The sequence below is a fragment of the Hyperolius riggenbachi genome, chromosome 11, assembly GCF_040937935.1.
Source record: "Hyperolius riggenbachi isolate aHypRig1 chromosome 11, aHypRig1.pri, whole genome shotgun sequence".
Taxonomy (NCBI): Eukaryota; Metazoa; Chordata; class Amphibia; order Anura; family Hyperoliidae; genus Hyperolius; species Hyperolius riggenbachi.
This window is the reverse complement of record NC_090656.1, coordinates 132,857,967-132,863,960: the sequence shown is the minus strand read 5'-3', so window position 1 is coordinate 132,863,960 and position 5,994 is coordinate 132,857,967. Positions and strand designations below refer to the sequence as shown.

General features: G+C 45.6%; 1 protein-coding gene across 1 annotated transcript in view; it reads left to right on the top strand.

Moving 5' to 3' along the window:
- The first annotated feature begins 14 nt into the window (after nt 1–14).
- Nucleotides 15–5,994, top strand: part of ZFPL1 (zinc finger protein like 1) — a 48,148-nt gene continuing 42,168 nt past the window's right edge. The window contains exon 1 of the mRNA XM_068261055.1: nt 15–257. The gene's annotated coding sequence lies outside the window, so the exon portion shown is untranslated. The remainder of the gene's footprint in view (nt 258–5,994) is intronic.

The following is a 5,994-nucleotide window of genomic DNA, read 5'->3' as shown; positions in this document are numbered from 1 at the left end:
TTTGGGTGTGGCGGAAGTGACGATGAGGCTGCTGCGCCACAAGGCTGAGGCTGTCACTGTCACCCGGAAGAGACGTGGCAGGCAGAAGTCAGACGGGTGAAAATAAAGAGAAAAGTCGGCTGCTGACAGAAGACGAAGCAGAGGAATGTTGTGGGGCACTGTGGGATTCCTAACATAGCACTGAGCCGGAATACAGACAGAAGGGGCAGCGGGTGGAGGGCCAGTGGAAGGGGTGTTATTGACTTTGTCAGTGAAAGGTATGTTTCCGCTCTATAAATGAGTTCCTTGATATTTTCAAGAAGACAGACACTGTGTATTTATGTGCCTAATCTGTCAAGTGAAAGATCACCCTGCTGTCAACTTACTTTTTAATGACTGTTTGCTCTATTATGTTTGTAGCCGGTGTAAAGTAAATCTGCTATTTTCTGCCCAAAACAAATCATGTTTTGCACTAAGCAGACTATAATGCGCACATACTATAAGTATGCTTCTCATTTTTAGTGTCAGGAAAGAGTGCAGACATGTACATGAATAAATGCTGACATTTGTACCTTTGTAAAGCGACCAACCATCTTAGAAACTAGTTTCGTTGAGTGAATCCAGTTGGAAACCTCATGGAGCTGCTCCCTGTTTGTGGCAAATTTAAATTGGTTGCGACCACTAATTTGTACGAAACATATGCTAAAATTGCACACCAGGACTCGCTTTCGGCCACTGGGCTACCAGTCCTGATTGCGCAACTGTACTAAACCTCTTTTGCTGAATACACACGGTTCGTTCCCGCATCGAATGCGCCGCTCGATTCCCGACGAATCGATTGATCCCGAACATTTCCGAGCGCATTTCGATGATTTTTTAGGTCGATTCCCATGTAAAGTATTGCAAATCGACCTAACGATCCATCGAACCGTGAATCGGACATGTCGGAAATAAACGAATCGAGCGGCGCATTGACGGGAATCGAGTGTGGGAACGAACCGTGTGTATCCAGCATTAGGCTGGTTTTCTGGATAGTGTTTCTCGGTTGGTCCCTTATTTCTTACAAATTAGTTGTCACAACCAAATTAGTGATAAAAGGCTATACAATGAGAGAGAGGGGGAGAGAGAGAGAGTTTTTTTTTTTTTACACACCTTTAATAAGTATATGGCTAATGTAGCCAGTATGGCTAATCTAGTCAGACTTCATCTGCATGCTTGTTCAGGGTCTATGGCTTAATGCTCAGTCTACACGTGCCGATTTGTCTTATCAATCGAGCCGCTGATGCGGCTCAATTGATAAGTTCTGACGGGTCCGATCTCGCCGCGGTCGATGAGTCACCTCAGCCTTGCTTGTAAACACAAGTGATCAGCTAGGCAGGGAAATAAATGGAAGAGGAGGAATATATTATAGATAAAAAGAACTCCCAGCATTCAACTTTTTGGCACTAGGGCCAGTGCTCCTAAAGTATGTGATAACTATAAACCATAACAGCAGAAAAAGTTTTGAATGCAGGATTAGCATCTTTATCACTTAATACACTCAGACCAGTTGCTGTTGAAATTTGATATTTATGGTGACAATACCGATTTAAAGCGGAACTGCAATATAGAAAATAAATAAATAAATAAACATACCAGTAGATTCTAAATTATAAACTCTATCTGTCTGTATGATTTTTGCCGCTCCCCGCTGCTGCAATCACTGTATTTTGTAATTTTTATTCATTTCCTGGTTTCAGCCAAGATGGCCACAGTGCCTGATAACTTCCGGGTTACTGCTCCTCATTAGTATGTATTTTTTTTTTGTGGTAGCATGCACGAGAGGATTACAGCACTGCACATGCGTAACTTGTCCTCTCGTGCACTCTCAATCAAGAGCCCAGCTACCATTGCGAGTACACTTGTACTGTTTGTAATAACCTCCCTAGCGGTGAGAAGGAGCCTGGCTCGTCCAGCTAACAGTTGCTAAAAGTGGTATGGACGAGCCAGGCTCGTGAACGCAGCCAGGGAGATTTGTAGCAGCTGATACACCCTCCCTCCACTGTGCATCCCTTCCTCCTCCTCCTGTTCCCCAGCGTTAGGCTGTAAACCCCCCCTCCCTCCACTGTACATTCATTCCTTCTGATTCCCCTGCGTTAGGCAATACATCCACCCTCCCTCCACTCTGCATTCCTTCTGATCCCCCAGCGTTATGCTGTAAATCCCCCTTCCCTCTGCTGAGCATTCCTTCTGATTCCCCAGCGAGGCTGTAAATCCCCCCTCCCTCCACTGATCTCCCTGGCAGCGCTGTGAATAGGGCAGGGGGTGTTTTACTCAAGGAGGCTCTTTCCAGCGATGACTGAGTATTCTTCTCTGCATCCAGCTCTGGGCTATTGTAAACAGCACACGTGGCTGACTGTATACAATAGCCCAGAGCTGGATGCAGAGAAGAATACTCGTTCATCGCTGGAAAGAGCCTCCGTGAGTAAAACACCCCCTGCCCTATTCACAGCGCTGCCAGGGACACTGCCCACAATAGGGGGAGATCAGTGGAGGGAGGGGGGATTTACAGCCTCGCTGGGGGATCAGAAGGAATGCACAGCAGAGGGACGGGTGATTTACAGCATAACGCTGGTGGATCAGAAGGAAGGGATGCACAACGGAGGGAGGGTGGATTTACAGCCTAACGCTGGGGGATCAGAAGGAAGGAATGTACAGAGGCCTGTCTCCTCCTCGTTCATGTGTCATATCAGCGCTCACGCTGCGCTGAAGGAACGAGCGTGGAGTGGCACTGGTGGGGCGGAGAAAGGGCGGGGACCTGGCCTGAGGGGAAGTAAACCATTTAGCAGGGAGAGGAACACTGACTCGTCTGCCTGATTTTAGCATCGACTTATAAGTCGATGCTGTTTACCGGCAGAATCTCGGGATGGAGAGAACACACAAAGAGCTCCATAGGGCGCACAGAGGTATGTCATCGTTAAAGGTACATACCCATATTATCACATTGTATTAAAAAAAGATCCTTCAGTTCCGCTTTAAGGAGGTTAATGCTGGGTTAACACCATACAATTTTCTGTTATGCTGGGCATAGACGGGTCGATCCGGCGGCCGATTAGCCGCCGGATCGACCCCAGCCGCGTCTCCACCCGTCTGCACGGATCGATTCCCGCTCGCCCCCGCCGGCGGTCCTTATCAGCCGCTCGATTCCCTGCGGGAATCGAGCAAGCGCGGGTTGAGCGGCTTGATCGGGCCAGCTGAATATTATCAGCTGGCCGGATCAGCTGGTCGATACACGGTACACAAACGTACCTTGTATCCCCAGCATTACATTCTTCTGTTTTCTTCTGTAATGCTGGGTACACACGTTGAGATTTCCCGCTCGATTCGCGGTTCGATTCGATTATTTCAAACATGCTCGATCGGATTTCGATCTTTCCTGCCGTCGATTTTGCATACTTAACATAAAAAAAACAATCGAAATCCAATCGAGCATGTTTGAAATAATCAAATTGATCCTTTCGATCCTGCGAATCGAGCGGGAAATCTCAACGTGTGTACCCAGCATTAGAATGCATAATTAGATTATTTTCTGTAGAGAATGGTCATTATCTCTTGTGCATTGTCTTCTGTTTATCTCCTGCTGAGTAGAACAATGCCTAATTGCTCGGCAGATAGATCGTAAGATAGATAAAGTTCAACATGTTTGAAATTTATCTATCAGGCAGGTAAATCTAATGCTGGGGATACACTGTACGTTTCTGTATCGTGTATCGACCAGCTGATAATATTCAGCTGGCCCGATCAAGCCGCTCGACCCGCGCCCGCTCGATTCCCGCCGGCGGACAATGGCAGGGAATCGAGCCGCTGATAAGAACCGCTGGCGGGGACGAGCGGGAATCGATGGGCACGCGCGGATGAGCGAAGACGCGGCGGGGGTCGATCCGGCGGCTAATCGGCCGCCGGATCGACCCATGTATGCCCAGCATAACAGAAAATTGTATGGTGTAAACCCAAAATTAGAATGAAACCAATCCTTAAATTGAGATTCAATTTATTGTTACTGACGTCGTCCATTTTTATTTGTGGCCCAGCTAATTTACTTAATTGCCAGCTAAGTAGTAATATTTTTTAGAGTAGTCTCAGAAAAAAATACAAAACAAAACTGATAGCCAATATAGTGTAATATCTCAAACACACAAGTATTTTTTAGAGTAGAGTAAATATTGTTTTTGTGAGTTATATTTTGTGAGTAAATATTATAATCACAACTAAAAGGGACCACTGTACAGGCAGGTGGGGAGAATTAACCTAACCCCACTCGGGTTAAAAAATCACTTTCTGTATATAGAGATATCCCTTTCCTCCAAGAGTAGAGAAAACAAAGATTGGTCAAAGAACCAGAGGTGTCAAATAGATGTAAAATAATTAAAACCAGTTCAGAACTTTTATAAAGGTGGACTTGCCTCTCCAGGGAACAACAGTAACCAATAGTGTTTTTTACAACATGTATCAAAATGCAGTCGATATGAAAATATTTTCAGAGCATAGTCCTCTTTTTATGTTTAAAGTGTACTGGAAGGGAAACAAAACATAATAGATGCTTGCTTCAGTAGAGGGAAGCTTCTACATAATCCACAGGCTTTCCCCATCCCTCTTGATCTTGTTGTTCCAGTGCTAGGACCCTCTGATCCTATTCAGTGAGGACTTGTTGAATAGGTTGCGCAGTCACGGGTCCATCTTTGAACAAGCATGGACACACTGCATAGGCGCAAGACAAGCCTGCACCTGTGCAGCAGCATGGAGTCGCCCTTGCACAGCTTCTTACTCCATGCGTTAGGGGCTTCCTGTTACTGTGCAGGTTGTCTGTGCAGTTATGCAGTGTGGCTGTGCTCTCTCTTGGTTGGGGAGGGGGGCCGTGAAGAAAAAGATGGTCCCTGTGACCACCCGTAGTTTCAAAAAGGATCAGAAAAGCCTCTGGAGGATCCAGGGGCTTCCCTCTACAGAAGTAAATATCTACATATTTTTTTTTTTAGGTTTTTGAAATTACAGGTTTGCTTTAAGCAAGTCGATAAGCTAAAATGTGTAGATGACAACCTTTTGTACGTAAATAGGAGTTTATTGAGCACAGTAACAATCTGCCTACTGAGTTTTAAGTACATTTTAAAATTCTATTCAAATGTGTTATACCCCATAAACGCTATTGATATACAATAGTTGTATTGGTAAAAATTGTTTTAACCTGGCTTAGGTTTTCCGTCACATTTCAGCTGATGCTGCGGAAGTGCGGGCTCTCTCCTTGCCTCACATGCTCTGACATGTAGTTCTGTGGTTTGAGTGTATCTCCTGGCTTCCCGAGCCAATGTGTTGCTACAGAGAAATTTGCTGGAACCAGCATTCATCTATGCACAAGTGCAGGATACAGAAGAAGGGCTGGGTGGAGCGTAGGACATTTCCATATTCTCCCTCTCATGAAATGGCTGCTGGAAAGTAAAAACACATTTATATAGCTGGCATATTCGATATTACTGCAGACTGTGCATAGTCAATGAGAAAGGGAACGTTTTAGGGCATGTACAGACATCCATTTTTATTTTTTTTTTTTGACAACTCAATTTTTTTTTTGTATAAAACAAATTGGTACAAACATAAAGTGGCATCATATGGCACATACAGTGGTACAAGGGAGGATGTATAGAGATGAAGATTCGTGCGGACATCATCTATAGACAAATGTCAATATACGACTTTACATTGTTAATCATATGTATTCTGTGGCTTAATATACATGCGTACGGTATCTAGTAGTTAATGATACTGGTGCCTACAACCACTTAAGGACCAGGGGATTTTGCTATGATCGGTGCTGCGTGGGCTCTCCAGCCCGCAGCACCGATCAGGATTGAGCCAGGGCGACCAGACTTCCTCCCCCCCCCCCCCCCTTTTTTTCCCCACTAGGGGGATGTCCTGCTGGGGGGGGGTCTGATCGCCGCCGGCTATTTCTGCGTAGCGGGGGGCTCCTCAAAGCCCCCCTCCGCA